Source organism: Triticum aestivum, chromosome 4A (genome assembly GCF_018294505.1).
Source record: "Triticum aestivum cultivar Chinese Spring chromosome 4A, IWGSC CS RefSeq v2.1, whole genome shotgun sequence".
Lineage (NCBI taxonomy): Eukaryota > Viridiplantae > Streptophyta > Magnoliopsida > Poales > Poaceae > Triticum > Triticum aestivum.
In genome coordinates, this window is record NC_057803.1 from 568,921,023 (window position 1) to 568,932,440 (window position 11,418).

Sequence of the window (11,418 nt, forward strand, 5' to 3'; positions counted from 1 at the left end):
GCCCAAATAATGGTGAAGTGTTATGTAGTCGACGTTCACATAACACCACTAGAGGCTAGACAACATACATCTTATCAAAATATCAAACGAATACCAAATTCACATGACTACTAATAGCAAGACTTCTCCCTTGTCCTCAGGAACAAACGTAATTACTCACAAAGCATATTCATGTTCATAATCAGAGGGGTAATAATATGCATATAGGATCTGAACATATGATCTTCCACCAAATAAACCAACTAGCATCAACTACAAGGAGTAATCAACACTACTAGCAACCTACTAGCACCAATCCCGGACTTTGAGACAAGAATTGGATACAAGAGATGAACTAGGGTTTGGAGATGAGATGGTGCTGGTGAAGATGTTGATGGAGATTGCCCTCTCCCGATGAGAGGAGCGTTGGTGATGACGATGGTGATGATTTCCCCCTCCCGGAGGGAAGTATCCCCGGCAGAACAGCTCTGCCGGAGCTCTAGATTGGTTCCGCCAAGGTTCCGCCTCGTGGCGGCGGAGTCTCGTCCCGAAAAGTTCCTTCTATTTTTTTCTCATCGAAAGACTTCATATAGGAGAAGATGGACGTCGGAGAGCCACCAGGGGGCCCACGAGGTAGGGGGCGCGCCCTAGGGGGGGCGCCCCCCACCCTCGTGAGCAGGGTGTGGGCCCCCTGGCCTTCATTTTTGGCGAGGATTTTTCTTTATTTATTTTAAGATGTTCCATGGAGTTTCAGGACTTTTGGAGTTGCGCAGAATAGGTCTCTAATATTTGCTCCTTTTCCAGCCCAGAATTCCAGCTGCCGGCATTCTCCCTCCTTATGTAAACCTTGTAAAATAAGAGAGAATAGCCATAAGTATTGTGACATAAAGTGAAATAACAACTCATAATGCAATAAATATCGATATAAAAGCATGATGCAAAATTGACGTATCAACCACCGACGTAATTCTTCCTCCCATATATACCCATATACCCTAAAAACATCAGGGAGCACAATAGATCGGGAGTTCCGCCGCCAGAAGCCTCTGTAGCCACCGAAAACCAATCTAGACCCCTTCCGGCACCCTGCCGAAGGGGGCAATCCCTCTCCAGTGGCCATCTTCATCATCCAGGTGTTCTCCACGACGAGGAGGGAGTAGTTCTCCCTCGGGGCTGAGGGTACGTACCCATAGCTATGTGTTTGATCTCTCTCTCTCTCTCTCTCGTGTTCTTGTGGTGGTACGATCTTGATGTATCATGAGCTTTGCTGTTATAGTTGGATCTTATGATGTTTCTCCCCCTCTACTCTCTTGTAATGGATTGAGTTTTCCCTTCGAAGTTATCTTATCGGATTGAGTCTTTAAGGATTTGAGAACACTTGATGTATGTCTTGCGTGGGATACCCGTGGTGACAATGGGGTATTCTATTGATCCACTTGATGTATGTTTTGTTGATCAACTTGCGGGTTCCGTGACCTTGAGAATCTATGCATAGGGGTTGGCACACGTTTTCGTCTTGACTCTCCGGTAGAAACTTTGGGGCACTCTTTGAAGTACTTTGTGTTGGTTGAATAGATGAGTATGAGATTGTGTGATGCATATCGTATAATCATACCCATGGATACTTGAGGTGACATTGGAGTATCTAGGTGACATTAGGGTTTTGGTTGATATGTGTCTTAAGGTGTTATTCTAGTACGAACTCTAGGATAGATTGAACGAAAAGAATAGCTTCGTGTTATTTTACTATGGACTCTTGAATAGATCGATCAGAAAGGATAACTTTGAGGTGGTTTCGTACCCTACCATAATCTCTTTGTTTGTTCTCCGCTATTAGTGACTTTGGAGTGACTCTTTGTTGCATGTTGAGGGATAGTTATGTGATCCAATTATGTTATTATTGTTGAGAGGACTTGCACTAGTGAAAGTATGAACCCTAGGCCTTGTTTCAACGCATTGCAATACCGTTTGTGCTCACTTTTATCATTAGTTACCTTGCTGTTTTTATATTTTCAGATTACAAAAACCTTTATCTACTATCCATATTGCACTTGTATCACCATCTCTTCGTCGAACTAGTGCACCTATACAATTTTCCATTGTATTGGGTGTGTTGGGGACACAAGAGACTCTTTGTTATTTGGTTGCAGGGTTGCTTGAGAGAGACCATCTTCATCCTACGCCTCCTACGGATTGATAAACCTTAGGTCATCCACTTGAGGGAAATTTGCTACTGTCCTACAAACCTCTGCACTTGGAGGCCCAACAACGTCTACAAGAAGAAGGTTGTGTAGTAGACATCAGCGGCGGACTTACTAGAACAGTCCCCGGCCCTGGCAAAGTCAAAACATTCTTAGGAGGAGCTTGCCCCGAGGGACATGCATCCACTCCCCTGTTTCTATTCAGGTCCCCATCCTAAGGCTCATTCACAGCCCGTATATCTAAATCCATAGTAGCAGCTTGAGAAGTTGATTTTGCAGGGTTCTCAACAGCCTCCTGGGTTCGACCCCCTCCTCTATTCCCCCCCACCATACTCCAAGATGCTCTCAGCTCTTTGAAAATCAATGCTTTTGGGTCATTAACACCGTCCCCATGCTCGGTATATAAGTGACCAGTCATACCACAAACAACACACCAATCCGGAAGGCGTTCATACTTAACCTTGAAAATCTGCCCTTTTGCTTTTTCACAATGGAGACATGGTTTTTGAGAGGCTTCCTCACATCCAAGGTAACCCTATCCCTATAGAAATTACCAGCAAAGTCACTAGGGCCATCTTCATCCTCACACAGAGCCCCCACCTTTGCAGCCAAAGGTTTTACCAAAGGTCCATACCCATCTGGAAGATCATGTATCTGGATCCAGATTTTGAAGCAGTTCAAATCAATCAGAGATGGTTTTGTGAACCATCATAGACCGCAAGCACCACAGGCTATCCTCTAAAGGCCCACGGACCACCCTCCATCACCTTGATCCAATCCCCCAAACAAGAAAATTGCATAGTATATAGATTGTCACCCAAAGACCTGAATTTCACTGTTTGAGCTAAATCCCACGCACTCCTCATGTTCTTGTAGAACCAGAAGTCGCCATATTCCTTGGATGTGTGCACCTTGCCTATCGCAAGCCAGCGGGGATTGGCTGCAACATCCGACATCTCATCCTCGAAAACTAGGTCATCAAATTGCTCCTCTGCGATCCCAAGTTCAACCATCATCTCCTCAAGTTCCTTCTCCTCATGTGTGTGTGATGAAGACGGCGCTGCCATCTAAACCCTAGGGCTACCCGAGGGACTAGACGGCACCGGAGCGGTTCCTCCCCAACATTAACTCATTAGAATATGTATTTCCTCGTTGCAACGCAGACATTTAGTTAGTAAGCATCAATAGTCCAACAAACTCCTTAGACAAATCTATGATCAAATGGTAATATACCACATGAATGGCCTACTTAGTTGTCCACATAATCCTTTAACTTCAAAGCTTTCTAGGATTGGAGCACTCAGAATCAATTGTGGCCAATTGTTTCTGTGATGGGACCTGTTGGTATGGTGAGATTTTGAACATCTGGTTTTGATTGGTCGGTGTTAGGATTACAAGATGGTCGGTTCACCCCGTAGCCGATGTACAAAAAAATAGCACTGATCCAAGTCATTTTTCTTGAGCCGCGTACGAGGGAAGAAAGTGCTAATCCAATAACAAGAACAAGCCCATCATGATCTCGAGTAAGATCAATGGCAAGCTCAACCAAGTGATGATTCACCATATATTGGGGCCTTCGTTCTTAGGATCAAGCTCAAGCAACGCCACAACATTCTCAACACAATGACGAAGCACTTGCTTTGAACCAACACAAAGTGGCATCCAAGTTGAAAACTCTAGATCGCCTCACCTACAACATTCTTGAAAGCATTGCCAAAGGGGTAACCACTCGTAAACGTTTGGCAAACTTTGGTGAACATCACTTGTTTGACTCTTGTATTAAACCCCTCAAGGTAGGAAGTTTTAGAAGATCTGTATTAGTTAGATGATATACATGAAGAACTCAACAACTATACCTACAACAAGGTTTGATCTCTTGTGGTGAGGCCTGTGAGGATATTATAATGTCATAGGACCAAATGGGTATTCAAGAACAAGCAAGACTAGCATGAACACGTAATTATAAACAATGCAAGGTTAGTGGCACAAGGCTTCACCCAAGTTGAAGGTTTGGATTTTTGGGGAGCTTTTGCCCCTGTTGTCTTTGGTTGGCCTTTCGCCCCTACCACAAGTCACCCCCTTTTTTGCCACATGCGTGGGTTCGGTCCTCCAAGGCCTATTAAAGATCTCTTCAACCTGCTCATGGCTAGATCGGTCGGTTTTGGGTCTAATAGGAAGAACGTAAATCTTCCACCTCCAGAAAGCGCGAACACCTAATGGCTTAAGCCGTTGTTCCCATTTCCTCACTGACCCATCATGTGAAAGGTACACTCTTTTTATGCTCTCTTATAACCGACAACTTACTTCATGCTATTACAAACACTTATGACTAAGTTGCACTTGCTTTTCAAAAATTTTTGAAACTATCATGCCTGAGGCTAGCCAATAGAAGAAAGAGCCACAAGCAAGCCATGGCAGCATCCTTTTTCTTCGCTTTCTTCAACAATGAATCTACCTCACTCCTCATCATAACTCAAATGCTCGTCTCGGCTGTATTATATCTTGCTTGCATATTGATAACACACAAGTATAGGGGATTGCATCAGTTTTCGAGGGTAGAGTATTCAACCCAAATTTATTGATTCGACACAAGGGGAGCCAAAAAATATTTGCAAGTATTAGCATCTGAGTTGTCAATTCAACCACACCTGGAGATTAATTATCTGCAGCAAATTGATCAGTAGCAAAGTAGTATGATAGTTTTGATAGTAGTAGCAACAACAATAGTAACGGTAACAGTGATAGCAATGATTTTGTAGCAAGTGTAACAGTAACAATAGCAGTAGTATCTTAGCAAAAATGATATAAGAGAAATTCGTAGGCATAGGATCGATGGATTCGTTGGATGATATTGACAATATAATAGTCATAACCTAGGTCGATGCGACACTAGCTTCAGTTCATAAATATAATGTAGACATGTATTCTGTAAATAGTCATACGTGCTTATGGAAAGAACTTGCATGACATCTTTTGTCCTACCCTCCCGTGGCAGCGGGGTCCAATTGGAAACTAAGGGATATTAAGGCCTCCTTTTAATAGAGAATTGGAACAAAGCATTAACACATAGTGAATACATGAACTCCTCAAACTACGATCATCACCGGAAAGTATCCCAACTACTGTCACTCTGGGGTTTACGGATCATAACACATAATAGGTGAATATAACTTACAAGATCAGATCCAGAACATAGATATAATGGTGATAACATAGACGGTTCAGATATGAAATTATGGCACCCGGGCCCAAAGTGACAAGCATTAAGCATGGCAAAGTCATATCAACATCAATCTCAGAACATAGTGGATACTAGGGATCAAGCCCTAACAAAACTAACTCGACTACATGATGAATCTCATCCAACTCCTCACCGACCAACGAGCCTACGAAGGAATTACTCACTCCCGGTGGGAAGCATCATGGAATCAGCGATGGAGAAGGGTTAGTGATGACGAAGATCGAATATCCCCCTCTCTGGAGCCCCAAATGGACTCCAAATCTGGCCTCCCGATGAAGAATGGGAGGTGGCGACGGCTCTGTCTCGCAAAACGCGATAATTCTTTCTCCTTGATTTATTCTAGAAGATTAGGTGTTTATGGAGTTGGATTCAGGGTCTGCGGGGCCACCAGGCGGGCACAACCCACCTGAGCGCGCCAGGAGGGTGGGGGCGCCCTGGTGGGTTGTGCTCACCCAGGGCCCCCCCTCCGGTGGTTCATGGCTCCAGTGATTCTATTTTCTTATATAAAAAATCCTCACAAAATTTCGTTCCAATCATTTCTGCACAAAAACAACACCATGGTAGTTCTGCTGAAAACAACATCAGTCTGGATTAGTTTCATTCAAATCATGCAAATTAGAGTCCAAAACAAGAGGAAAGGCGTTAGGAAAAGTAGATATGATGGAGACGTATCAACTCCCCCAAGTTTAAACATTTGCTTGTCCTCAAGCAATTCAGTTGATAAACTGAAAGTGAAAAAGAAAAACTTTTACGAACTCTTTTGCTCTTGTTTACATAAATAAGCTTAAGTAGCACCCAAGTTTTTAGCCAAGATCATGACTAATTATGTCGACAATAACTCTTAAAAATTATATTAACTCATATTAATGACATAATGAACTAGCGAGCAATAATAAGATATCTCAAACGGCAACACTCTGTCAAACGTTCGAGGTTTAAATTCAGACGACAAACAGCTAGCTCTTTCGAATGCTATTGTCTCTAGTGGATGTGCTGTTGTCTGTTTACAAGAAACAAAGAAGTCAACTTTTGAATTATCTTTCGTTAAATCCATTTGCCCTCGTAGATTTGATCAATTTGCTTATGTACCTTCTCGTGGAGCATCGGGTGGTATTGCCACGATTTGGAACAGTTCCATATTCACAGCAGATGTTCTGTTTACTGAAGACTTTGCTCTAGTTATTCGCTTTTGTTCCACACAATCAGCACAATGCTGGACGCTCGTTAACATCTATGGGCCTTGCCAAGGGGAACATCGAGTTAACTTCATAAATTGGTTAGGAGCTTTGGATATTCCAGCAAATGAGGATTGGCTTTTTGTGGGTGATTTCAATTTTATTCGTGCACCTGAAAACAGAAACAAACCAGGTGGTTCAATGGCTGACATGAATACATTCAATGACTTAATCAAATCACAATGCCTAATTGAACTTCCAATAAAAGGCCGCATGTTCACCTGGAGCAACATGCAACAAGATCCTCTTCTTGAACAACTCGATTGGTTCTTCACAAGCACAAACTGGACTACATCTTACACTAAAACCATGGTAAAACCACTAGGTAAACCTGTTTCTGATCATATACCTTGTGTGGTTAATATTGAAACTGCCATCCCTAGATCCAAACTATTTCGCTGTAAAACATATTGGGTCCAACACCCTGGTTTTATGGATGTGGTTGCAAAGTCTTGGGCCAAAAATGTCTCGTCCACAAATGCTGCCACAAATCTTTGCCGTAAACTTAAAACTCTACGCAGAGATCTTAAACAATGGAGCAAAGGAATTTCCAAACTCTCTGTGGCAATTGAGAATTCTAATAAAGCTCTTTGCGAGATCGATGAATTGGAAAATAAACGTTCATTAACTGTCCCGGAGAATAACTTTAGAAAAATACTCAAAAACCATATTCTCCGGTTGCTCAGATACCAGCAACTCTATTGGAAAAACGGTGCACCATATGGTGGGTTAAATTTGGGGACGAACCATCAAAAAATTTCCAGGCAATGGCTTCGGAAAGGTACCGAAAGAACAATATTGCATCCCTAACTACTACTGATGGGATTGTTGTTGAAGATCACACAGGGAAAGAATCAACCATCTTCCAAACTTTCAAAGAAAGAATGGGTTCTTCATCTGGACATGACATGAAATTTGATCTATGTAGAATCATCAAGAAGTGCCATGACTTGGATGTTCTCACTGTCCCCTTTTCAAACGTCGAGATTGACAATGTAATTAGAGAGATGCCCGCGGATAGAGCACTTGGCCCGGATGGTTTCATGGGTGTGTTTCTCAAGAAATGTTGGCCAATAATTAAGGAGGACTTCTACAAGCTCTGCCATCAATTTCACGAGGGAAATCTTTCACTTGAGAGCATTAATGATGGGTTCATCACACTCATCCCAAAGATCAGCTCTCCCGAAACGATAAATGATTATAGACCAATCACGCTCTTAAACTGTTGTCTTAAGGTTATCACGAAGATCCTGGCCAATAGATTACAAAAAGTCATACTCAAGATCGTGCACCGTAACCAGTATGGATTTCTCAAGGGGAGAACTATTCAAGATTGCCTTGCGTGGGCATACGAATACATATATCAATGCCAACAATCCAAGCAGGAAATTCTGCTCCTAAAACTAGACTTTGCAAAAGCATTTGACACGATTGAGCACGAGGCCATGATTGACATTATGAAAAGCATGGGGTTTAATGATAAATGGATAAGTTGGGTTCGATGCATATTCTCCTGAGGTAAATCATCAGTGTTATTAAATGGAACACCTGGTCGGCAATTTCTTTGTCAATGTGGAGTTCGGCAGGGCGACCCCCCCTCTCCACTAATTTTTGTACTTGCGGCCGATCTTCTTCAAGCAGCCATCAATGATGCTTTCCAGCGCAATCTTATACGCCTACCATTTCATTCAACAAACCAAAAAGAGTATCCTATGATCCAGTACGCCGATGACACTATATTGGTCATTCCAGCATGCATGCAACAAGCTCAGATTGTCAAGACCATATTAACCGACTATGCCTCCTCAGTTGGACTAAGAATAAACTTCCACAAGTCTACTCTTATCCCAATCAATTGTGGAGCAGAAAAAAGTGAGGAGATTGCCAACACCTTCGGATGTGTCGTGGGGAAAATGCCATTCACCTACCTTGGACTGCCACTTGGCACTACTAAACCCTTTGTCCAAGAGCTTATGCCCCTTGTTTGCTCCCTTGAGCGACGGTTATCTGCCACCCTCAACATGGTTTCTTATGGTGGCAAACTATCACTTCTAAACTCGGTCATTACATCGCTCATTATATTTGCCATCTGTACTTTAAGACTGCCGACAAAGATCATTGAATTACTGGACAAAATAAGAAGAAAATGCTTGTGGATTAAAAAAACGGACCATGGCGACAAAATTAACTCCCTTGCCTCCTGGGAAATGGTGTATCGGCCCAAGACTAGTGGTGGCTTGGGCGTATTAAATCTGCGTGTTCAAGGCGATGCCCTACTGCTTAAATACCTTCACAAGTTCTATAATAAGTGGGACACACCGTGGGTGCAATTGATTTGGGATGCTTACTACATTGACCAAATCCCACATGCATCTGACCTATGTGGATCGTTTTGGTGGAGAGATGTGATCAAGCTAATACCAACTTACCGGGGTATCTCTAAGGTGACTGTGGGGAATGGTGAAAACGTACTCTTTTGGAAAGACATGTGGAGAGAGGACATACTTGCTGACTCATATCCTCGAGCACTCTCATATGCCAAAAATGAGGATTTGTCTGTCCAACAATTCTTGGGCATCACCACCCTACAAGAGGCATTTCATTTACCACTCTCACCACAAGCATATGAAGAAATGAGACAGCTTCAGCTGGAAGTTTCGGAGGTTCAACTCTCCAATGAGATTGACAAGTGGACATACGTTTGGAACACCAATCTCTTCTCTGCAAAACAATACTATACATTCTACTTCAGAGAAATTCAAGCACATGAATCTTTTGGATGGATTTGGAAATCTAAGTCAACCATGAAAATAAAAGTCTTCGGGTGGCTGCTACTTTCTGACCGCCTCAACACCAGGAATATGCTAAACCAAAGGAATTACAATATTGGAGATGATCATGACTACATTCTTTGTGGTTTACCAATTGAGGAGACGTTGGAACATCTCTTCTTCGAGTGCCACTTCAACTCTGATTGCTGGTCTCACCTTGGCCTCTCCTGGTCTCAGGGCAACACAAGACTGGACAACATCTCCAAAGCAAAACAAGACTGGAATAGGCCACTCTTTATGGAACTATTTTTGCTGGCGGCCTGGAGTATATGGAAGGAGCGCAACAACAAACACTTTAGAAAGATCATACCATCTAAAACCTCCTGGTTAAGTAGACTTAAGGCTGATTTTTCACTGCTCACCCATAGGGTTAGAGAGGAGCACAAACAATACATTTCAATAATACTTGCATCCCTGTAAACTAGTACCTGCTTCCCATCCCCCAAAGGAGGATGGTTTGTAACTACAATGTATAGTTTCACTAACCTATATTAATATATATAACATAGTGGGAGGTACTCCTACTATTTCTGATAAAAAAACACTCTGTCAAAACAACCATGATATAATATGAAAATAGTTGTATCTCGCTAGCCCTTTCTGAGACCGCGAAACATAAATGCAGAGCACCCCCAACGTTCAAGCAGCGACTAAACATTGTAATTCATGGTAGAAAAGATCCAGTCATGATGCACCCAACATTAGCTACACACAATGCATGAGGATGACAATAGTGCTCTCAGGATCTAGCACTTATTTGAGAAGGTGATGACACAACATAAAAGTAAATAGATAGTCCCTTCACAGAGGGAAGCAGTGATTTGCAGTGGTGCAAGAGCTCACATTTTTAAACAGAGGTAAATGAAATTTTGAGAAATGCATCCTTCTTGTTTACTTCGTGACCATGAGTTATCGGTATCTTCCATGCTAAACACATTAGTGGCGGTTCCCAAGCAATAAAAAAATAAAGGTTTACTCACCCTCCACCAACAAACACACTCCATGGCTAACCGAATCCACGGGTACCATCCATACCAACATCAGTCCCGGGGGAGTTTTGTTTAATTATTTGCAATTTGATTTCGGGACTAGGAATCCCTATTATCGCCCCTCTCGTGCAAGTACAAGTGAATAAACACTCATCATGAGAATAACCCGCTTAGCATGGAAGATACTGACTACCTCCAGTCACTTTATGAACAATCCAGTCACACAAAAGGATATTTATTTGAAGTTTTAAGAGGTGACACATGCAAATTTACCTATTCTCTCTCTCTGAAAGTAGCAATAGAAGAAGGATAACTTCTCAGAAAAGAACTCAGTTCGTTCAGATTCTTTGCCAGGAGAGTCCCCGGCTTTCGAGCCCACGAAATTCCACTCTCCTCTGTCTCACTCAAGTGAATTGGTTTCGAGAGCATTCCGCCACTTTTTGGCGACTTTCACTTTCAACCCGATTCACCGCCTACGTGCCCTTTACGCCCAGTCATTCCGAAGAACACTTGCCCCCCCCGTCTTACCGCGGCTGCTGGCACGGAGTTAGCCGGGGCTTCTTCCTCGAGTCCTGCTGCTCTGTTCCCTTAGATGCAATAGTTTACTGATCCGGTTTTCCCTAATTTCAATAGTGAGGAGGATGTCCAATAAAAATACTATATTCTAGTATCTGACCAAAGGGAAGAATGAAAATAAATAGAGATAGAGGTCTCGGAAGTAGGGCCTATTAAAAGTACAGTGCCTTCTTGTTCTTGTTCTTCTGATCGATTGATTCCCCCAAAGCATTGTCAAGTGTTGGAATTAGGGCACCAACCACGAATAGGAGCTGTATAGAACTCCGGAAAGAGACCTTTGATGAAGTCGACATCCTCCCAAGTGGCATTTGCTTGATCCAAAGTAGCCCACTTCCTTGGTTGCTGAAAACCTCTTCCTCGGCCATT

The 11,418-nt window shown here is 42.7% G+C and overlaps 1 long non-coding RNA gene across 1 annotated transcript; it reads left to right on the plus strand.

The window, feature by feature from the left end:
* The first annotated feature begins 3,583 nt into the window (after window positions 1-3,583).
* LOC123082326 (uncharacterized) lies at window positions 3,584-11,052 on the plus strand. Its single transcript, XR_006439008.1, has 3 exons — window positions 3,584-3,594; window positions 4,870-4,871; window positions 10,851-11,052. It is a non-coding gene; the product is annotated as an uncharacterized lncRNA (long non-coding RNA).
* The last annotated feature ends 366 nt before the right edge of the window (window positions 11,053-11,418 follow it).